This window comes from Pinus tabuliformis, chromosome 4_2 (assembly GCF_031772625.1).
Source record: "Pinus tabuliformis cultivar Carrire ecotype Pingquan chromosome 4_2, CPIR1, whole genome shotgun sequence".
NCBI lineage: Eukaryota > Viridiplantae > Streptophyta > Pinopsida > Pinales > Pinaceae > Pinus > Pinus tabuliformis.
In genome coordinates, this window is record NC_142304.1 from 225524753 (window position 1) to 225549718 (window position 24966).

At 39.3% G+C, this 24966-nt stretch overlaps 1 pseudogene; it reads left to right on the plus strand.

Annotated features, from left to right (window-relative positions):
* LOC149168900 (3-ketoacyl-CoA thiolase 2, peroxisomal-like) overlaps positions 1 to 14646 on the plus strand; it is a 44067-nt pseudogene extending 29421 nt beyond the window's left edge.
* The last annotated feature ends 10320 nt before the right edge of the window (positions 14647 to 24966 follow it).

A 24966-nucleotide genomic window follows, 5' to 3' on the forward strand; every position in this document is an offset into this window, starting at 1 on the left:
TCATCAAAGATTGAGTCAAAATTATGCTACTAGGGTTTCTGCTATGCTTTCCCTTTCCCATGGTTCATAGCTTCATTCATGATTCAAAGGCCTTCATTTTAAGCTTATGCGTCCTTCATCATCCTTCACTGACCATTCTCCATCATTCCCCTCATCAAAATCTTTTCATTTCCTTATTTTACCAAAAACCCTAGAAATTTGTTGTGCTTTTACCCTAGGTCTATGTTTTGACATTTTCCCCCACTTTTTCTCACTATTTTTGAGAAACTCCACTTCTAGTATTTTCCTAACACTCATAGCTATCCCCTATATTTTTCCCATAATTTTTCCTACCTCCCTTCCTTCTCGTTCCCTTCCCCTAAGTTGTTGCTCTTTTGTATTGTGCTTTTACCTAGTCACCATGTTCTCATCATATCTCTTAAACCTCACACCCATTTTCCATGTAATTGTTACAATATATGCATGGGGATGAAATGAAAACACCCACTCAATTTCAGCTCAAAAGGATGCACAGTTTTTGAGAAATGAGCCATCGTCATCTACAACCATTTTGTGATTTTCTCAATATTTGTGACTCTGATTGGACTAAAATGTTTTGTGGAGGTGCATTATGATGATATTAACTCTCTGTAAAAATTTCAGCCCATTTAGATTTACCGTGTGGGAGATATTACCCAAATACAATTGCTAAAGGAGAGTCGTTACGCTTTTGACTCTATTTTTATCATCATTTTCAAAAGATTTTTATGACCAAATGGAGATGACTTTTGGAAAACAAAAGGAGGGTTTTGTTAATGATGGAACCAAGAACAATAATGTCATTCAGTTTTTTCACGCATTTTATGGTTAAAGAGATATGAGTTTGTCTTCCTTGCTGCTCTTTTCGCTGCGCTTCTAGAGTGTCAATTTTCGAATCAAGTTTGAAGAGGCTAAAAGAATGTTTTTGCATGGTTTAAAGGCTCCAGGGTGTAGTGGAAATCTCCAAGTTTCTTCACAAGTCTTCAAAAACACTCAAAAACACATTCAAGTCATCAAAATTTCGAGTCAACTATTTGCTGCGCTTCTGCTAGGATTTGTTGTGTTTATGTGTGACCAACTTCAAGATTGGATTCTGAACAAATGGGAAGGTAATTTTTAAAATGGGAGGAGGTTTTTGTTCATAACGTACCAAAAAACAAAATCATCTCTCATTTCTTAAACAAAAGTTACTTTATTGGAGTTATAGGTAGCACTTTGAGACCCATTTTTCATAATTTCAACAGGACAAAATTGCTAACAAGGTTCTAGAACTTTTTGAAATTCGACGTGGTGGACCTCCAACTTGGCATGGTTGCCCTCAAATATATTTGGATAATGAATTTTTGGGATTTTTATATCATATGCCATGATTATATCTTCATTTATAACATTTTTAGTTAGTCAAAAACCAAACCCTAGATAGTATGATATGGGCAAATTTTGCAAATATTTTATCCATGCATGCTAGGGAGTGTGACGGCCATGTTCTAGGGAAACACAAGGGATAACTCATTTCAAATGCATAGGAATTAAAATGTCAGTGAGTTCCAGGTGTGCTAAGGAGGGAGTGGAAAGTTATGCTATCCAGTGCCAAGGAATAACAAGGGAGAACTAGGTCAAAATGCTTGGAAAATAACAAATAAGAGTGCAGTGTGCCAAGGAGTGTCAACAAATTCTAGGTGTCCCAAGGACGAAGTGTGTTAGGATGGGTTCAAAATAGTACTTGAAGGAGGAAATCCTATGGTTGTGATAAGGTGTGTACAAATTAGTTTTAGGCATAGAGATAATCTGGGTTGGGCATAACATTGTTTTGTTAATGACTTGGTTGGGTTCCCAAGTCGCAAAAAGAGTAAGGCTATCTATGAGGGCATGGAATCTAGGGAGTGCCAAGGTGTTCAAGGGAATGCCAGGAAGTGAGTGACAGGGAGTGTTAGTGGGTTCTAAGTGTGGTAAGGAGGAAGCGACAAGATATGTTAGGTACTGCCAAGGAATTCTAGAGTGTTAAGGAAACATACCAAGGAGGGTCATGTGCTAGCATGTGTTAATGCGTGGCAGAGAATGTTAGGGAGTGCCACAAAAACACAAGGGAGAACTAGTTCAAAGTGCAGGGAAATGAAGAGATAAGAGTGTGTGATAGGGAGTGTCAACGAGTTCCAAGTGTTCTAAGGAGGGAGTGACAAGGTTATATGCTAGGCAATGCGAAGGTATGCTAGAGTGACAAGGCATGTCAGAGAGTGCTAAGGTGTGATAGGGAGTGAAAAAAATGCCAAGAAATGTAGGGGATGCAAACACACACCACATAGGGATAAGGGATTATTAGACGTGCCATGTGTTATGGCATGTTAAGATGTAAACTCTGTTTCTTAGATGTTTTATGGCCATGATTGGACGTGAGCCTTGAATTGGTAACTTGTTAAGTGGGATGAGTTGAGATTGGACATGAATAGCCTAATATGTGTTATAGGTAGTTCTTAGGTGAACAAGGCATAGTCTAGTTGTAGTAGCTATAACTTGGTTAAGTTTTTGTAGTCGGGGCAAGACTTGGTTGGGTTCCGACCAAGTCTAAAAAAAAGTAAGGGTAGTTATGAGGGCATTGTTGGTCACTTTAATTGCTCATTAATTCAAACAACCAAGTGCTACATAAATTGTCAACCCAGGGAAGTCTGTTTATTTCAAAGGCAACTGCGTACTATATGTACTCAATCTTAAAAGAAATAAAATTTGTAGTAAATTCTAGTCACACCTTGCTTAAGCGAACTGAAGCTCCACTCTGAGTTACAGCAAAAACAATCTATTGCAGACAGCTACCAAAGAAGGCTTAATTTCATTAAAGGAGTAATCCAATGAAAAAGAATCAATTTGCAAAGAAAGGCACTAGCTATGTTGTAATAGAGAACAAGACCCTATTCCCAGAGCGGGAATCTTCAGCACCTGTTTCTATTTACCACACTGCCAACTCACTCTGTAAACTCAATTTCCAATGAAACACTCATGAATGAACAGTGTATAAACTAAATAATGCAGCCATCAATTGGAAACAAAATAGAGTTTCAGCAATAATGTGAAAACAATTTTCAGTAAATAGTACTGTTAACAAGGAATGGATAAAAGACACACTTAACACACTACAAAAATATAATGGATGAATCTTGGGATGAAGGTGGGCCCTGTCCTTATCACAAGATTCCCTTGGAGATGAGAACTAGAAAGAAATGTTCAGAACAAGATTTTATTCATCTATCAATATGTCATGTTACAGAAAAAAGGATTCTAGTTCTGTACTAAGCCTTTCCCTGCAGTCTGTTCATCCCCCTTCTAATGTAGATGTTTCATCTTTTTAAAGAGGAGACATCTATTACAATAGATTACATTGTAAGTATTATTTTAACCCTTTATACAAAAATAGGGAAGTCAGTTTTCCCATCAACAAAATGTTGTTACAATAATACTGTCTTTAGATCATGATCGTTACATCCAGTGTAGCAGCTCCTTCAGTGATCTTCTTCTGTTGCCGTCAAATCTAGACTGCAAATCGCAATTGTTCAGCCATGAGATTTGCACGTTATTCCTACTGTTTTAGCAACTATAGAAGTAATCTTGCAATCTCCAGGCAGTTTCAGCAACGTGGACTGCACATCGTTCTTTAATCGTTTAGCAACTATCAATTCAATGATCAACAATGAAGATAGCGTAATTATATGTAAAATAATTAAATGTATAGTGATGAGAAGAAATATTGTGTACCTTTGGAATAATTGGGTTAAAATAGTAACAAGGACTTCAAATATAAGTTGAAAAAGGATGACATCATAACAAAATGTATGGTCAAAAAGAGACAATATGAGGTCCTAACATCCCCCCCAACTGAAAGGGTTGCATGTCCTCATGTAACTTTTACTCTGAGTCTAAGTCCGAGTACTGGGTTGTACAATGCAAATTACTTAGTCAGTAAGAATAGAAGGTGCTATCAACCAAATCTCTGAAACCTTGGACATTCTGTAATCTCTGCCATGCTACGACCTTCTCCTTTTTGGACAACCTAAAATAAGCCTTATATTACTGTACTAGAGCCATAGAAGAGGGAAGTGAAAATGATATCCTAACCATTTTTCAGCACATTGTTGAATGCATTTGACATAATTAGGTAGCCGTGAAATTGTTGTTTGAAGATTAAGAGGGTTAAAGGGATGATATTCCTTTCTCTCCTTAGGGCAATGTTCCCAAAATAGATTGTTTGCCCGTAAGGAAAGAGCTCCCTTAGCTTTAACATAATATTGGAAATATTTTAAGATTGTTGATTGTAATTCTCTAAGATGCTCGGTCATTCCTGGTTCCCTTAAAAACTGATGATATTCAGCGACGAAAACAACAACATTCTGTGGTTCGGATCAAATCCACAGAAGGCGATTATCTTCATTGTGTTTTGCTGAAAGGAAGGCATTTTTCCACGTGAGCTGTGTTGGAAATAATACTGAGAGGGGGGGGTGAATCAGTATTATCAGATCAATCAAACCTTTTCAATGCTCAGAAACATATACGCTACTTCAGTTAAGTAAAACAGCGTGTACACGCTACTGTGACTAAATAAAACAGCGTATAAGCAGAAAACTCATAACTTAGTTAGTTTATTCTTCAGTTAAGTTCATCAGGACATTATTCAGCACATTAACAGTAAGCAGATGCAGTATAACATAACGGATCAAAAGCCACACACATGAACACCAAGATATAAGGTGGAAACCCAATGTGGGTGAAAACCACCTGCTGCAAGTTATCTCTATCTTTCTTTAAGAAACTTCAGTTTACAATCTTTTGTACTGGTGTAGCCTTATACCAGTACGCAGGCTACAACCTGCAGAAGGCTACAACCTTCTCTCGTTCTCCAAACTTCCTTGGAAGGGAGCTCCAACCCCCTTTGTTCTTGTACTAGCCAAGATACTAGTACGTAGGTGCTGACCTACAATCTTCTTTTCTTCAGGTATCACCTTTCATACATTTTCAGACTTGAATATTCCTGAAGCACAACATTACAATCTGAAGACCACAATTCATTCAATTTCCACAACAGATCATTGAAGCATAAAACAACCAAACTCTGAATCACTGAACCACTGAACCCTGTCAATCACCAGTTACCAGAACACAGAGCAGACTACAGAACTCTGCAATAACTGTCAGACCCCACTGTAAACCCAAAAACAAGCTTCAAAAGATATACGCTACTTCAAGGAGCCAAACCCGCGTATACACGCACTTTTACCGAAGCCAACCTGCGTACAGATCTAAAAATAAACTTTCTCAATTTGCAGCTGTACCAGACATTAGTTAGACCCAGAACATAGCATTGCGACAATATGCAGATCTAGAAATAAGCATAATCAACCATATCATGATAGTGCATTTCAAACCATTAGATCCCGATCTATCCTTAGATCTAGTCTTCCATCAACCAATGTGATCTCTCCTTGGCTTAGATCAAGCAACCCAGCACCTGCAAATCAGATCTCTTTCACTCTTAGATATTCAAGCCCTTGTCGAAAGATGATTTTGCCTAATGATCTTCTTCTCCTTATATAGTCTTAGGCCTAGCTCAATACCAAGAGCCAAAACCATAGTAACACAATACCATCAACTTCAAAACTAGGGATCGACACGCCCGTCGAGACACAATGGTCCGAAATCATAGGCACAACTTCCAAGGACTAACCACCATGGACCAAAGGAACCTTTCCACATACACGCGCTTTTTATGAATCGAACTAGCGTGTACACGCGACTTGGGCTTAACGAAACGGCGTGTATGAGCTTCCTTGGCATGCTGTACTGAGATCTGTCTTCTGATTAAGATGTCATCACTTGTACCAACCTTTGAGCACCTGTACCATCCTCTGAGTGAGTTGCCATCAAGGACAACACTTGAATCATAATGCCAACAATCTCCCCCTTTGGACTTGATGGCAACCACCACACCAAGTCACTCTCCCCCTTTGACATCAAGAGCAAAGGGCTGTGCTCCCCCTGAGGACATGCTGATACCTCTGCTTGGCTGTGCTGACTCGTGCTCCCCCTGACAGTAGGCCAGATCTGAAAAAGATGTTTTTCAACAAGAACCAAGATTTATACACCATAAGGGACCTTCCTATCACCAAAAGACTCAATACATACATCCATACTCCCTACCAAGAGGGGACATATCAGAAACAACCAATTATATTACAGCATTCATCCCAGGCATAGTGGGGAAACCAACATAGGCCGTTACATGACCTTGACACCATAAAAGAGATATGACAAGAGAGATACATGACATAGAGACAACAGATCTGACTTAGGAAAGACACCAGCAGCATCAGATAAACAGCTTGTTAGATCAGCAACCAGAATTTCTTTCTGAGCTCCTTCTCCTGAAACCAAAACATCTGAATGCCAACAATGCTTTATGAGACTTTTGAGCTGCTCCCCCTGAACCTGTGCCTGTTGCACTCCCTGAAACTGTGCGTGAAGAATTCTGACATTCCTATTGCTGTTCAGAACTTCAGAGTTTTCCCTTGCTGTTCAGAACTTCATATACGCGTTTTATCCTGTATAAAACAGCGTATGTACGCGGATATTCTTTCTGCAACAAGCGTCCAGAATACACGCGACTTACCCGACATGAATCCGCGTGTATACGCTCATATCCCTTCCGTAACCTGCGTATACCAATTTTTCTGTAGAACAAACAATCTTCAACAACAGGATGAAGCATCAACTACTCCCAGCTTTTGTCTGAGATATTCAAAAGTTTCCCTGGGCAGTGGTTTTGTGAGAATATCAGCAACTTGCTCCTTAGAAGGAACATACTCCAACTTGACCTTCTGCTCAAGCACTTGTTCCCGAAGAAAATGGTACTTGATTGGTATGTGCTTGGTCTTTGAGTGCATGACAGGATTCTTTGAAATGCTGATTGCACTTGTATTATCACATAAGATAGAGACAGGTGGAGTGCAAGTGATTTGAAAGTCCTGCAAGGTCTGCATCATCCAAAGAAGTTGTGTGCAACAAGATGCTGCAGCCACATATTCTGCTTCAGCTGTAGATAAGGCAATCGAACTTTGTTTCTTGCTGAACCAAGATACTAATCTGGAACCCATGAAGAAAGCACCTCCACTTGTGCTTTTCCTATCATCCACACTTCCAGCCCAATCTGCATCTGTGTAAGCATGAAGAGTGAGATCAGTATTTCTAGGATACCATAAGCCATAGTTTTGGGTCCCTTGAAGATATTTGAAGATTCTTTTGACTGCCTGAAGATGAGTTTCCTTTGGGTTGGCTTGAAATCTTCCAACCATTCCTACTGCATGTGTAATATCTGGTCGAGTACCTGTCAAATAAAGCAAACTCCCAATCATGGATCTATAAGTGGGTTGGTGAACTGCTGCTGATTCATCATTTGCACTGAGGCTGCATCCTGTAACCATGGGTGTACATACTGGCTTTGACTCTTCCATGCCATACTTCTTCAAGATCTGCTTGAGGTATTTGGTTTGAGACAAGAAGATACCTCCTTCATTTTGTTGGATTTGCAATCCAAGAAAATATGTCAATTCTCCAAGAAGTGACATTTCGAATTCTTTCTGCATAACCAAGGCAAAGTTTTGACTCATGGTCTCTTCATTGCTGCCAAAAATAATATCATCTACATAAACAACAAGGATTAGCAATTTGTTATTTTCAACTTTTATATAGAGATTGCTATCTGCTGATCCTTTTGAAAAGCCTTGTTGGTGAAGATATTTGTCCAACCGATAGTACCAAGCCCTTGGAGCTTGTTTGAGCCCATAGAGTGCCTTTTTCAATCTGCATACAAGGTTTGGATCATTTCCAAGAATGAACCCATCTGGCTGCTCAATATATACTTCTTCTTCTAAGTCTCCATTTAGGAAGGCTGATTTCACGTCCATTTGAAATACCTTGAAGTTTTGAAAGCTTGAGAGAGCAAGGAACATTCGGATGGCCTCTAGTCTTGCCACAGGAGCAAAGGTCTCTTCAAAATCTATTCCTTCTTGCTGTGCATACCCTTTACAAACAAGTCTGGCCTTGTTTCTAATTACTTCTCCATTTTCATTTAACTTATTCTTGAAGACCCATTTTGTTCCTATTACATTCTTATCTTTTGGTCTAGGAACTAATTCCCAAGTGTTGTTCCTTTCGATTTGCTCAAGTTCTTCATCCATTGCTTTGACCCAACATTCATCTTTGCATGCTTCTTTCACATTTTGTGGTTCAATGGAGGAGAGTAGAGCCAAGTAGCTTGAAGCTTCTGCAAGTGTCCTTCTTGTTTGTACTCCTGCTTCTTTCTGCCCCACAATCTGAGTTTCTGGATGATTCTTTTGGACATATCTGGATGGAGTCTTCTCTTCTATTCTTGTCTGCTCCTCTGGTTCTTCTTGAGATTCTTCTTCTTCTTGAGGTTCTTCTTCTTCATCATTTCGCCTTTGAGAGTAACCTTCATCTTCTTCAATGTCTTCATGATGAACTTGCCTAGGAATATATCCCTTCTCATCAACCACTATATCAATACTGTCAACAATTCTGCCAAGTCTTTTATTGTAGCACTTGTATGCTTTGCTATGTGGAGAATAACCAAGAAGAATGCCCTCATCTGCTCTAGGTTCAAGTTTGCCAAGTTGCTCATCAGTATTCTTAATATAACATTTGCTCCCAAAGATTTTGAAATGCTTCACGGAAGGAGTTTTACCACTCCAAAGCTCATGAGGTGTTTGAGTGCTGTTTACTCGGACATTTGTTTTGTTAAGAATGATAACAGCAGCATGTGCAGCTTCACCCCAGAAGGTTGCAGGAGTACCTGATTCATCGAGCATAGCACGAGCCATTTGTTGGATAGTTCTGTTCATTCTTTCCACAACCCCATTTTGCTGAGGAGTTCTAGCTGTAGAGAATTCTCTTCTTATCCCATGTTCATCGCAGAAATCGAAAAATTCATTTGATGTGAACTCCCCACCTCTGTCAGATCTGAGGCACTTAATTTTGTGTCCTGATTCATTTTCAGCCAATGCTTTGAAGGATTTGAATTTTTCGAATGCTTCATCTTTGTGCTTCATAAGCCCTAACCAAAAAAACCTTGAGAAATCATCAATGAATAATATCAGATATTCTTCTCCTCGAGGTGTCCTTTTCCTAAATGGACCACATACATCTGTATGGACTAGCTCAAGAGGCAAGCTAGCTGATCCTTCCTTTTCTGGAAAGTTAGTTCTGGTTTGCTTTCCAAACTGACAAGATTTGCATATAGTGTTGTCTGGAATTTTGATATCTGGAAGATCGCGAACTGCCTGATATTTGCATGCTTTTCTTATTTGTGAGAAGCTTAGATGTCCCAACCTTCGATGCCATAGCCAGTGCTCTTCATCCTTGCTAAGATAGCATTGTTGTTGTCCTTCTTCAAATATGTACAGATTATTTGGAGTTCTTTTGCCTTTGAGAACTGTTTTACCTGTATCAAGATCACGAACAAGACATCCATTCGATCTGAAAATAACCTCGGTTTTTTGATCACACATCTGACTGACACTTAGAAGATTATGCTTCAATCCATCAACATACAAAACATTTCCAGCCTTGACCTTTTCTTTCAAAGGAGCAATACCTTTTCCTTTTATAGTTGCAGGAGTATCATTTCCAAAAGAAACTTTCTTTCCCTTTTCTAAAGTAGAATAAGATTCAAGTTTTTCTTTATCACCTGTCATATGTTTCGAACATCCACTGTCAATGTACCATAGATTTTCCTGTCCTTCTGCATAAAACGCTATCCCACATCTTTCTGTCTGAGGTTCTTTTATTCTCCATTTTTTGGTGCTCGTGGCTTGTTCCTTTTTCTCCTGAAACCTGCTCCTGCATTCAGATTCTTTATGACCAAAATTATTGCAAATAGAACATTCAACTTCATTTTCAAGAACCGAAAAGTTGTTATAGGTCCTCTTTGTAATCCCTGTCATACTTCTTTGTTTTTGAGCTTCCCTAGTCATGATTGTTTTATATGCAACACATTGAGCTGCTTTGTGACCAAAGTTATGGCAAGAAAAGCATTGTCCATTGAAGAAGCTTCTGCGGTTATTGAATCTACCAGCCAACTGATTGTAATTTCTATTTTCATCTATTCTTGTGCCAAACTGAGAAGATTTTACCTGTGGTTGGTTGTAGCTTTTGTTCACCCTTAAGAAGGATTGTCCCTGATAGTTTCTGTTTGTAATTCGTCCCTGCTTTACCTGATTATCTTCATTGTTCTTCTGCTCATTTCTTGCTGCATCAAGATAACTCTTTGAGGTGGATGCTTTAGAGGTTTCTCCATTATAGCCCAAACCTGTCTTGTTTAGAGGAGACCGCTGCACATTGATAATCTCATCCAAAGTTTCAGATCCTTTGACAAACTTAAGATTAATAGCTTTTGTTTTCTCAATTTCTTTTCTGAGACCAACAATTTCACCTTCTAGTTTTTCAAGATGTTTTTCCTTTTCATCAATTTGAAATTGCAAAGTATCAATGATCACACTCTTTTCTTCTATGCATCTCTTGAGTCTAGTAATTTCATTATAGAGATTATCCACATCTACAGCATCCTCATAATCATCATCTTCAAATGCCATTAATAGCTTATATTTATTACCTTGTTCATCTTCATCACTGTTTGATAAGCCATCACTATCTTCATGGGTGTAGTAGCTTTTCTTATTTGCACTTTGTTTCTTATTCCATCTAGCAGGTTCTTTTCCTTTATCTTTATTAGGACATTTTGCAGCATAATGACCTACTCTTCCACAAGCAAAGCATTTGAAAGGTAGCTTACCTCTGAACCTTCCAGCACCCCTTTGAAGATTTCTGACAAAATTTGATTCTTCTTCCTCTTCTTCTGGAACATGGCTTGCCTCATAGTAATCTTCTTTTCCTGATGCCTTAAAAGCAGCTTCCCTTCTGTCTGATGGACCTCCCTTTCTCATTTCATAAGCAGTTAGAATTCCATGTAACTGAGACATAGTGAGAACTTTGAGATTTTCCTTTTCTTCTATTGCAGATACTTTAGATTCAAACTTGGGGGATAATGATCTTAGAATCTTTGAAACTACTATAGTCTCTCTTATTTCTTCACCCAAATTTTTCATACAATTAACAATCTCGTCTACCCGAAGAAAATAATTTGCCACACTTTCATCATTATACATCTTGAGAGTCTCATATTGAATCCTGAGAGTTTGAAGTTTAGCTTCCTTTACCTGTTCATCTCCTTCATAGCTAGTGATCATTTTGTCCCATATCTCTTTTGCTGATTTGAAGTGCATGACCTTCATGAATTCTGTTTGGGATATACTTCCTAATAGAGTACTGACTGCTTTTGCATTTGTTTCATATGTCTTTTTCTCAGCTGGATCTGTAGGAGTAGCTGAAGGAAAAGCATAGCCTGTTTCTACAATGTTCCAAACTTCTGTACCAAGAGATTGAAGATATGCAGTAACTCTTACCTTCCAATAATTGAAATTTGTTCCATCAAAAACCGGTGGCCTGATTGATGCTTCTTTCTCGTAGTTGCTCATGATGAATGATCTACCTTCAAGCGATCAAGCTTCCCTGAAGGACCCGCTCTGATACCAATTGTTGGAAATAATACTGAGAGGGGGGGGGTGAATCAGTATTATCAGATCAATCAAACCTTTTCAATGCTCAGAAACATATACGCTACTTCAGTTAAGTAAAACAGCGTGTACACGCTACTGTGACTAAATAAAACAGCGTATAAGCAGAAAACTCATAACTTAGTTAGTTTATTCTTCAGTTAAGTTCATCAGGACATTATTCAGCACATTAACAGTAAGCAGATGCAGTATAACATAACGGATCAAAAGCCACACACATGAACACCAAGATATAAGGTGGAAACCCAATGTGGGTGAAAACCACCTGCTGCAAGTTATCTCTATCTTTCTTTAAGAAACTTCAGTTTACAATCTTTTGTACTGGTGCAGCCTTATACCAGTACGCAGGCTACAACCTGCAGAAGGCTACAACCTTCTCTCGTTCTCCAAACTTCCTTGGAAGGGAGCTCCAACCCCCTTTGTTCTTGTACTAGCCAAGATACTAGTACGTAGGTGCTGACCTACAATCTTCTTTTCTTCAGGTATCACCTTTCATACATTTTCAGACTTGAATATTCCTGAAGCACAACATTACAATCTGAAGACCACAATTCATTCAATTTCCACAACAGATCATTGAAGCATAAAACAACCAAACTCTGAATCACTGAACCACTGAACCCTGTCAATCACCAGTTACCAGAACACAGAGCAGACTACAGAACTCTGCAATAACTGTCAGACCCCACTGTAAACCCAAAAACAAGCTTCAAAAGATATACGCTACTTCAAGGAGCCAAACCCGCGTATACACGCACTTTTACCGAAGCCAACCTGCGTACAGATCTAAAAATAAACTTTCTCAATTTGCAGCTGTACCAGACATTAGTTAGACCCAGAACATAGCATTGCGACAATATGCAGATCTAGAAATAAGCATAATCAACCATATCATGATAGTGCATTTCAAACCATTAGATCCCGATCTATCCTTAGATCTAGTCTTCCATCAACCAATGTGATCTCTCCTTGGCTTAGATCAAGCAACCCAGCACCTGCAAATCAGATCTCTTTCACTCTTAGATATTCAAGCCCTTGTCGAAAGATGATTTTGCCTAATGATCTTCTTCTCCTTATATAGTCTTAGGCCTAGCTCAATACCAAGAGCCAAAACCATAGTAACACAATACCATCAACTTCAAAACTAGGGATCGACACGCCCGTCGAGACACAATGGTCCGAAATCATAGGCACAACTTCCAAGGACTAACCACCATGGACCAAAGGAACCTTTCCACATACACGCGCTTTTTATGAATCGAACTAGCGTGTACACGCGACTTGGGCTTAACGAAACGGCGTGTATGAGCTTCCTTGGCATGCTGTACTGAGATCTGTCTTCTGATTAAGATGTCATCACTTGTACCAACCTCTGAGCACCTGTACCATCCTCTGAGTGAGTTGCCATCAAGGACAACACTTGAATCATAATGCCAACAAGCTGATTGGCCAGGAAAGAGATGAAGGCTCTAATCTGAATGCCCCCAACCAAAGGGATCAGATTAAGCTTTCTATCCTCAGGCATGGCTTCATTATGGAGGTATAGTTCACAGAGTAAATTTTGTTCACTGACTGATGCCTCTGCGAATGTTTTGATAAACTGTTGAGGTGTAGATACCTCATGAGATCACCCATCTCTGATTGCCTTTACTTGGAAGAATTCTATGCACTCTGCAGGAAACAAAGAATGATTAAAGGATGGTTTCCTGGTGGCTAGTAGTCTTTGAACCAGATCAAACATGAGAGACAATCTAGTTTTTAACTGTTTATTTTCCTTGTTCTATGCACGAGACTATTCCAGCACTTCCCAATTTTCATATATATGATTTTTCCATGATAATTTATGTTCATGCAAGATCCTTTCCTGTGACATAACATATTCCTTCTTCCATATATCCATTTGTGCTTGAGTGCTTGTGGTCTGAGTGAAGACAGCCTTTCAATGCCAAGGTTCAGTCTGAGTAAACGCAGTCTTTGTAGGCCTTGATGCAGGACTTTCAGTTTTAACAACCAGAGTAGGTCGAGATACTTGTGGTTTCACTTCTTTTTCAAAAATCTTTGAAGGCCCTTCTAGTTCTTGTGTAATAGCAGGGTGTTCCTTTTTAACTATAACAGGATTCGATGTAGGAGTGGCTCCAGACAATGGGACTTTGACTATCTTATAACCATCTTGATGATAAATATTACCACATTGGCTGCACATGTATTCATTATATCGATCTTTCTCTACACTTTCCTCAGCTGCAGATTCTGCATGAGATAAAGTATACATATTAAGCTCTCTTTCATAGGCTTCCCTTGCCACTATTAATTCCTACTTATAAACCTCGAGCTCTGATTTCAAAAACTCGTTGTCTTGTAAAAGGGAAGCCAAGGTGACTGGGCTTTGTGTAGCAGTCACAATCTTAGTAGCTGATTCTGGTGGATGGAAGGGTTTTTTTGGGTAACAGCTTCATTATTTGCAGCCTCAGCAGGTAGCTTTTGTGTGACATCGACTGAATCATCAGCTAGTTCTGTAACATCTATATCATCCTGCACATCCAAATTTTGCATATCAGCAGATGGTTCTTGTGTGGCAGCTGCTGACTACATAGCTGGTTCCTGATTATCTATATTTTGTTCATCAGTAGGTGGTTCTTGTGTAACACTTGATGAGTCAGTATCTGGTTCTTATGGGGCAGCTACATCTTGGTCATCAATTTTATGGACATCAGAAGGTGGTTCTTGTGTGGCAACTGTTGAGTCAGTAGATGGTTCTTTTGGGGCAGTTACATCTTGGTCATCAATTTTATGGACATCAACAGGTGGTTATTGTGTGGTAACTGCTGAGTCAGTAGCTGGAGCAGCTACGTCTTGGTCATCTATTTTTTGTTTATCAGCAGGTGGTTCTTGTGTAGCACCCGTTGAGTCAGTAGCGGATTCTTGCGGGACAACTACATGATGTATATCATCTTGGGTGTCTACTTTTGATGGATCAGCAGCTGGTTCTTATGGAGCAGCTGCTAAATTAGTAGTTGGTTCTTGTGTGACAGCTACATTCTCTGAAAGGAATGATGTCACAAAATCCTGTGCATTTTGCATTTCAGTACCTGAGAGTGAGGTAGGTAAAGATTCAAGGCCTTGGGACTGTGGTGGGTATGGGGTTTTAGGATAATAGGTGGGGAATTTAGGGTAGTGGTTTTAGTTGTTGCTTTAGAAGATGTCCTCATTCGTCTTCGAGGTAAAAAAACAAGAAGAACAGTGGTTTTTATTTTCTGAGTAGCTTTCTCTGGGATAGGAGGGTCATCAGGAGTAATAGCTTCTTTGATTGAGGCCCTTGTTCATCTTTTTGGTAGGGGTGCAACCTTTTCTTGCCTTTTCCTTTTAACTTAGCAATGGGAATGTTGTCATCTGAATCACCACTAGGGATATGGACAGTGGGAGTGGATGATTCAGCTAAGTTATGGGGTGGGGTTGATGCAGTGGAGGGCTCAATTGGATTAACTATTGCGGGTGGTGGGGAATCAAGGATGCTCCTTGGTTGTTGTGTAGAAGGATTTTCAATTTGCTGAGGGATTCTAGGGGTCTGTTGAGGATTTTCAGCATTTAATTTTGGAGTTTCAGCTGCTGTTTGGGAAATTTCATCAGTTTCCTCAGGATTTTCGGCTGCTGCTCGAGGAACTTCAGCAGTTTCTTGGGGATTTTCAGCTGCTACTTGAGGAATTTCAGCAGCTTCATGGGGTTCCGAGGGTGGGTTGTTAAGGGGAGGGGGATTCTGTTGGGCAAAGCCCTTCTGAATTAGAAGTTGAACAAGACGATGGTGAGTGAGGAAAAGGAGTGGGTACTTCGCATTCATGGAATAATGTGACATATTATTCAGACACCCAAGTAGATAGTATGGCATATTTAGCAAACGACCATGTCTTAAATGATTTAGCAACAAAAAATCATGCTGATAAACTACCTGGTAATGTCCTTCGCAGGTGAGATAGTGCTTGACAAACTCGGCAACTGTTGGCCATGGAAGTGGTAATGAATGAAGTGCAACACCCCTACCTTTAGGCTCGACCGGCTCTCCTGGTAGAAGGAAGTCCTACTGTGCATTCAAAATTATGTGTTTACGACTTAACCATCGAATGCCATTGGCCAGTAAACCTGAAACCTGTGCTATATCATCCTTTGTTATTGGAATTCGGACTCATTGAATAGCAGAGTAGCCTTCCTGTAAATTACGTGCAAATTCAAGGACTTGCTGAGGATCAAATCCCTGAAGCGTTCAAAAATATAACCCATCCTGCCTGCTGAAAAATCTGATATACTTCTGGGTGCAATTCCAATAGAGCTGTTGAGCCGGGTTCATTTCGAATAGCGTTACCTCCCATAGTTACTTGCTTTAGTAAAATGCATAGTACAGAGCCGAGTTACCACACCCGAAACAGAGTAAGTTTTGCAAATGAGGTCGTGACATAATAGGACAAAGATGGGGTGATAGACATGATCGTGGTAAAAAAACGATGGTGATTAGCATATCGTGAAATGATTGCAAAATTTTGGTATTCCCCCCCAACTGCAGCTAAAATGATAAGTTTGAATTACAGCGATTGCAGTAATCATGTCATAATCTTCTCCTTAACTATAGTTTAATATTTACACATAACAAACGCATATCTCATGTTTACCTTTGATTGATATTCTGAAAATATAATGTCGTCGCTAATAGATCACCAATGGTTATGAAAAAGGGTTTTGTAATATGAGGGTATTTATATTAAAGGCTTTTATAAACATAGGAGGAGGTAGTGAAAGATCAAAGTTATAAGGATCAGTAGATGATTCTCACAATGGAAAGTAATATGTATTCATCCTTTTGAGAGGAATTAATGTTTCAATTACAGGAAAAATGGGAAAAATTGGTGTTTTAGGGAGAGATGGAAAAAGTCGGTGTTTCAGCAATGGGAAAAATTGGTGTTTCAACAATGGGAAAAATGGGAAAAGTTAGTGTTTTAGCAATGGGAAAAATGGGAAGAGTTGGTGTTTCAGCAATGGGGAAAAATAAAGAGAGATGTTGCTGTAAAGAAAAATAGGAAAGTGTTGTTGTGAGGTAATGTGGGGGAATGAGCTATGAACTGAGGTGAGATGAGAATGTTTCCCAAAATGAAACTTTTTCCTGCTTGCAATACAATTGTTCTTTTCAACCATCCTCCCAATCTGAGACCTAAAAAATAATAAATTGTAACATGGCAACCCTTGCCTGGGATTATTAGTTAAGAAATCTAATCTAATAAAGAAGCATATAATGCAGAGATTAAATGCAATGAGGGGTAGCAGGCTCCCCCAAAAAGATATAATGTGAATCTGCCATGCAAGTGGCCTTAAAATCCTCCTTAGAAATAGGTTGCTGGTACGGACGGAGATGATATCCATTCACTAAAAATGGTGTTCTAGAATCATCAATTTTTAGGAGCCTTACTGTTCGATTGGGAAAAACAATATCTATCTCATAAGGTCCCAGCCACCTTGTTCATAATTTTCCTTGAAAATTTTCAAACTGGGAATCATACAATAGAGCACAATTACCTTTTTGGAACTGCTTATGCTTAATAGTTTTATCATGCCACCTGGTTCTTTGTTGTTAAATCATAATTGTTTGATGGATGGCATCCAACCTCTTTTCATCCAATTCCTAAAGCTGTTGCAACCTAGCTGTCTGTGCATCAGTCAAATCAAGGTTAACAGCTAAAGCAGTTCTTAAGGTTTTAATTTCAAATTCCATAGGGAAAGTAGCACTTTTACCATAAACCAATTCATAGGGTGAAAAACCTGTAGTGTTCCTTCAGGTAGTTCTATAAGCCCATAATGCCTCAGGTAGCCTTTGGGACCAATCCTTCCTATTCTCCTTCACTGTTTTTGTTAAAATGGTCTCTATGACTTTATTTGTACTTTCCACCTGACCATTAGCTTGAGGGTGGTAAGGTGTAGTCATTTTGTGATTGATATGATATTTTTGAAGCATAGCTTTGAAACCATGAGAATTGAAAGGAGGTCCTCCATCTGTAACTAGTTCTCTAGGCACTCCAAACCTAACAAATATTTCTTCAAATAGAAAGGTTAAAATAGATTCCTCATTAGCTCTAGTAAGTGCCTTTGCTTCCACCCATTTGGTCATATAATCTGTACAAACCAATATATAAACTCTTTGACCAGATGGAGGATTGATGGGTCCTATAAAGTCTAGAGCCCATATCTCAAAAGGTTCAAGTATTACCTGGGGGTTCAATGTCATTTCATCTCTATGATTAGGTTGACCCATTCTCTGATAGCTACCACAGGCCCTGACATATTTCTTTGCATCCTTAAAAAGTGAAGGCCAATAATAACCCATCCTGAGAATCTTATGTGTTGTTCTCTTATCATCAAAATGACCTCCACAAGGGCCATCATGACAAGCCTTCAGTATATCATAAACCTCATCTTCTCTAATGCATCTTCAAATTTCCTCATCAAGTCCTGTATGAAAAAGACACCCACTTATCCAGCTATACCGAGCACTTTGTTGAATGATCTTTCTTTTCTCCCAGTGTGATAGGTGTGATGGTAACTTCCCTGCAACCAAATAATTGGCAATGTTTGCATACCAAGGTGAGTGAGCAGATATTGCAAACAAGTATTCATAAAGAAAGGAATCATCTACTGGAGTATTATCATCAGTTTTTATCCGAGAAAGGAAATCAGCAACTACATTTTCTTTACCTGGTCGATCTACAATTGTAATATCAAATTCTTGTAATAACAATAACCACCTGGTAACTCAAGCATTTGTGATAGATTTGTTCATTAAATACTTAATAGCCGAGTGGTCAGTATGAACAAAAGTAGGATAACTAGTAATGTAATGTTGAAATTTATTAATAGCATAAATGAATGCTAAAAATTCCTTTTCAGTAACTGTGTAATTAAGCTCAGCAGGGGTCATATTCTTACTAATGAAATAGATAGCATAAGGAAGATTATTTTCTTCTTGTCCTAAGATAGCTCCAATTGCAGTATCCAAAGCATCAGAGGATATATGAAAGGGATGTGCCCAATCAGGTCCCCTTAGAATAGGAGTTGTATACAACTGATCCTTAATTTCATCAAATGCTTTCTGACAGGCATTAGTCCACTTAAATTCAACATTTTTCTTGAGTAACACAAACAAAGGAGAAGCTATTTTAGAAATTTTTTTGATAAATCTGTTGGAAAATTATATATTATGGAGCAATGGAACACATAAAATATTGCAGAAATATAAACACAGAAAGCGCATAAAACAAGAGAGACACAGATATACGTGGTTCACCCAGTTTGGGCTACGTCCAACCTGAACAGCCAGTCCTTCCTTTCTATTATCCAGCAAAATGAAGAGACACAACCTACAGTAGATCCACTGTAATATCCTCTGTTTTCTCTCACAGTCTCACATCTCTATTTCCCGCTCACAGAATACACATCTATCACACAGCCTCAAATAAAATGCCCTCATACAAAGAGAGGGGTTTCCTTCTAGGGAAAAAAACCCTAAACTAAACATAAGTTCTACCATCAGATCATCCACCTAATGAACGGCCCAGATTGACTAGAAATTACTATACTTTTACAAGGAAATTTTACAGTTGTTTTTAGCTTCGGGGGCGCTTCCCCCGAAACCCCCCGCCAGGGGGGGGGCTCCCAAAGGTCGCAGCCACCCCCCTGGACCCCCCTGCAGAAAATATTTTGCGGGCGGCGTTGCCGCCCCCATTTCGAACTAGGGTCCAATGTGGCGATACCTTTGAATATAGAAGATAATCAAGCTCCACACCCAACAATCTCCCACTTGGAGACTGATTGTAGCAACTCTTCCGCTGCTCCATTTGCTAGACAATGACTCCTCTTTGGACCTGGCTGTTTCTCATATTCATCATCATCCTTGAAGACCAATTGAAACTGAGCATATTCATCGTCATCCTTGAGGATTCTGGCTAGTGTGTATCTTTTCCAGCTTCTACTCTCCATCTTCCAACACTGATCGTATGAAATGGTACTTGAGCTATATGTGTTTAGTACTGGAATGAAATGCTGAGTTCTTTGCAAGATGAATGGTACTTTGGCTATCACTGTATAACGTGCCCATATCATGCTCCTTACCCAATTCACCCATAAACCTTTGTAACCAAATCATTTCTTTACTAGCCTCTGTAGCAGCAACATACTATGCTTCTGTTGTTGAAAGTGCAACAACACTTTGGATTTTTGAAACCCAACTGACAGCTGTTCCTCCAACAGTAAATACATATCCTGTAGTGCTCCTCCTGTTATCTCTGTCACCTGCCATATCTGCATCAACATATCCTTGTAGGGAGATGTTTGAACCACCAAAGCATAATGCTTGATTTGTGGTACCTTTCAAATATCTGAGAATCCATTTCACTACCATCCAATTTTCCTTTGCTGGATTGTTCATGTACCTGCTTACAACTCCCACTGCATGTGCAATATCGGGCCTTGTACAGACCATTGCATACATTAAGCTTCCAACTGCTGATGCATATGGAACTTTAGACATATAATCCATGTCTTCTTGGGTCTTTGGGCACATTTCCTTGCTAAGTTTGAAATTGCTAGCAAAAGGTGTACTAACTGGTTTTGCATTGTGCATGTTAAATCTTTTCAACACCTTTTGTATGTACTCATTCTGAGACAGTGTTAATTTATGATTTTTCCTATCTCTAGTTATTCTCATACCAAGGATTTGTTTTGCAGCTCCCAAATCCTTCATTGCAAATGAATTTGCCAATTTTCTTTTGAGCACATTTATTTCTTGCATGTTAGATCCTGCAACAAGCATGTCATCTACATACAATAACAATATAATATAGCTTCCATCATTTTGCTTTTTCAAATAAACACAATGATCAGAGTGACATCTAGTATAACCTTGTTCAGACATAAACTTGTCAAATTTTAGATACCACAGCCTTGGAGCCTATTTTAAGCCATACAAGCTCTTCTTCAACCTACACACTAGTTTCTCCTTCCCTTTCACCTCATATCCTTGTGGCTGTTGCATATATATCTCTTCCTCCAAATCCCCATGGAGAAAGGTTGTCTTTACATCTAACTGCTCAAGATGCAAATCTTCAGCTGCTACAAGACTTAAAGTAGTTCTGATTGAAGTCATTTTAACAACAGGAGAAAATATTTCATAAAAATCAATACCTTTCTTCTGTGAAAACCCCTTCACCACAAGTCTAGCTTTATACCTCTGTTTTCCTCCATCTTCTTCCTTCAGCCTGTAAACCCATTTATTCTTCAATGTAGTTTTTCCTACAGGCAACCTGACTAAATCCTAATTCTGGTTATGCATTAAGGAGTCCATCTCTTCTTCCATGGCTATCTCCCACTTCTTCTTGCTTTCAACCTGCATTTCTTCTTCATAACATTCGGGTTCACCGGAATCAGTCAACAATAAATAATATAATGAAGGAGAGTATCGTTTAGGGGGTCTACTTATCCTGGTAGATCTTCTAACACCACTTTCAGGTGTTTGGGGTGCCCTTTGTTGTTGATTATTATTATTTTTAGGCACTTTTACTTTTTCAGTGATTTCATCAAGAACTACATATTCCTTGTTTTCCTTTTCCTGCTTCTTTTCCTGTAACTGATTCTTATACAAGACGTTGAATATTACATCTCTGCTCCTAATGATTTTGTGATTTTCGTAATCATATAAGCGATAACCAAAATCATTAACACCATATCCAATAAAGGTACATTTCTTTGACTTTGCCTCAAGCTTTGTTCTATTTTCTTTATCAATATGGACAAAGGCCTCACACCAATGGATATATTTTTCCATCCTTATATACCCATGTTCCTCCCCACTTGTAGTCAATGTGGGACTTTAGTCGTATACCAACAATCCTCCCCTCGAACAAAGGACCATCGAGCCTCCCCTCAAACGATTATCCATCCATCCACTCTCTACTAACCAGGATTCTCCGCTCCAATGCGTTGGAAGCACACGCCTTACATGGAAGCACCACCTACCTCGAGAGCTTGCTCTATCCCAGGTCAACTCCTCTTCACCGTGTTGGGACCAGGACACGTCCATGAAGAATCCGGAGCACACCGCCTGTCTAACCGAGCTCATCCACGGATCCCATCGTGATATTACCAGGGCCCACCACCTTCGTTAGGCATTTCGAGGATTCATCCACTTGGCTAACTTTGGGCCTAAGCCCTCATGGATTTGTTTTTGGGCTTTACCCCAAAAGGCCTCATAACCAAAAGGCTTTAAAATAGGGTAGTTTACCTTCTTACCTATCCATGCTTCCTCTGGAACACCACCATCCAAGGAACTTGAAGGCCCTCTTGTTTATTAGATAAACAACAGTATCTATAGCATCTGCCCAAAACTATAAAGGCAATCCTGCATGCAATCTCATGCACCTTGCACGCTCCATGATTGTTCTATTCATCCTTTCTGACACACCATTTTCTTGTGGTGTTCTTGGAACTGTCTTCTCTCTACGAATTCCATGCTCTGAACAGTACCTATCAAACTCTTTGCTGCAATATTCTCCTCCATTTTCTGATCTAAGACACTTCAATTTCTTTCCTGTCTCAATCTCAACCAAAGCTTTCCATTTCTTGAAGGTATCAAATACATCCGATTTATTCTTAATACAACAAATCCAAGTTTTTCTAGTTACATCATCAATAAAAGTAACATAATAACGAGAGCCACCGAGAGATGATACCTGAGCAGGTCCCCATACATTTGTATGCACAAGCTCTAATTTTTCATTCTTCTTTTCTTTCCCAACTCTGAGAAATTTGACTCTCTTCTGTTTTCCATAAATGCAATTCTCACAGAAGTCCAAATCAACATTCTTCAAACCTGGCAACAAATTCCTTAAGTGAAGAATCTTCATCCCCTTTTCACTCATGTGTCCGAGCCTATGATGCCATAATGTTGCATCTGCTCCTTTGGAAGTTAAAGCATTAACAGAGTTAGAAATACCATTGCATAAATACAATGTACCAACCTTTTCGCCTTTTGCTATTACCAAGGCTCCTTTGGTGACCTTCCAAGCTTTATCTATGAAAGTTGTCACACAACCTTCACCGCCTAACTGCCCTGTTGAAATCAGATTTTTCTTTAGATCTGGAACATGCCTTACCTCCTTTAATAGCCATTGGTTTCCATTCTGCTGTTTTACAAGAACCTTACCCATTCCAACGATTTTACAGGGTTTATCATCACCCAGACGAACTTGTCCAAAATCTCCTTGAACATAGCCATGAAAGTATTTCTTATTAGGTGTGGCATGGAATGAAGCCCCTGAATCTACCACCCAGGAATCAGTAATATTTTCGAAAGAAAGAATCAGAGCATCTTGTAACACCTCACCTGTCACATTTGCTTCATGATTGTTTTCTTGTTGTGCATCTCCTTCTTTTCCCTTCCGAGATCTACAATCTTTCTTTAGGTGTCCTTTCTTTCCACATTTCCAGCACACTATCCCCGATCTGGACTTGGATCTGCCTTTCCTTGATTTACTGCGATATCCTAAGCTCTTTCCTCTTTCCATTTTTCTTCCTCTAGACTCTGCACTCAAAGCATTTCCCGATGTCTCACCAGAGCTTTTCCATCACATTTCCTCGCTAATTATAGCACCGAAAACATCATCAAACTTTTAAGTACTAGATCCAGAAACGGAGTTACTAATGGCCATTACCAAACCATTCCAACTTTCTGGTAATAAGCACAAGAATAACAGAGCTCTAACTTCATCATCAAAGTTTACCCCTACAGAACATAACTGACTTGTAACTGTATTAAAATCATTTAAATGGTCTGCAACAGATCCACCTTCCGACATCTTCATATTAAATAACCGTTTCATAAGAAATACCTTGTTTGAGGACGAGAGTTTTTCATATAGTTTCAACAACGTCTGGATAAAACCCTCTGTCGTGGTTTCCTTCGAAATGTTGAAGGTGACTAATGCAGCAAGGAACAACCGTATTGTTCTGAGTGCCTTTCTATCGAGAAGGTTCCATTCTTCGTCTGTCATACCCATCGGCATCTTTGATTTTCCACCCAATGGTAGGTATAGATCTTTCTGATACAGATAATCTTCCATCTGCATCTTCCACAGCGAGAAGTTTTGGCCATTAAATTTCTCGACCCTAAACTTACCATCTTCCACCATTTCTCCCACTCAAACCAGGAACCCTTCTTTCCTGCGAGTTTATCAGCCAAATAGACCTTCGGCTCTGATACCAGTTGTTAGAAAATTATATATTATGGAGCAATGGAACACATGAAATATTGCAGAAATATAAACACAGAAAGTGCATAAAATAAGAGAGACACAGATATACGTAGTTCACCCAGTTTGGGCTACATCCACCCTGAACAGCCAGTCCTTCCTTTCTATTATCCAGCAAAATGAAGAGACACAACCTACAGCAAATCCGTTGTAATATCCTCTATTTTCTCTCACAGCCTCACCTCTCTATTTCCCGCTAACAAAATACACATCTATCACACAGCCTCAAATACAATGCCCTCATACAAAGTGAGGGGTTGCCTTCTAGGGAAAAAAACCCTAAAATAAACATAAGTTCTACCATCAGATCATCCGCCTAGTGAACAGCCCAGATTGACTAGAAATTACTATACTTTTACAAGGCAATTTTACAGCTGTTTTTAGCTTCGGGGGCACTGTCCCCGAAACCCCCTGCCAAAGCGGGGCTCCCAAAGGTCGCAGCCGCCGCCCCCCTGGACCCCCCTGCAGCAAATATTTTATGGGCGGCGTTGCCGCCCCCATTTCGAACTGGGGTCCAATGTGGTGATACCTTTGAATATAGAAGATAATCAGGCTCCACACCCAACAAAATCTTCTGTAATATCCAGCATGTCCTAAAAAACTTCTTACATCAGTTTGTGTTTTAGGGATAGGAAGAGTTTGAATTATCTGTACTTTGGATGGATCTACTTGAATCCCTAGGAATGAAATGAAGTGTCCCAGTACAATTCCTTCGTTCATCATCATATGACATTTTTCAGTACTCAAGGAAAGATGAGCTTGTATACATCGTTTTTAAGTACTTTCTCAAGGTTTTGTAATGAATCTTCAAAATTCACGCCATAAGGAGTAAAGTCATCCATAAATATCTCCATAGAGTCATTAAGCATATCAGAAAAGATTCCTATCACTGCTCTTTGAAATGTTGTTGGAGCATTACATAGTCC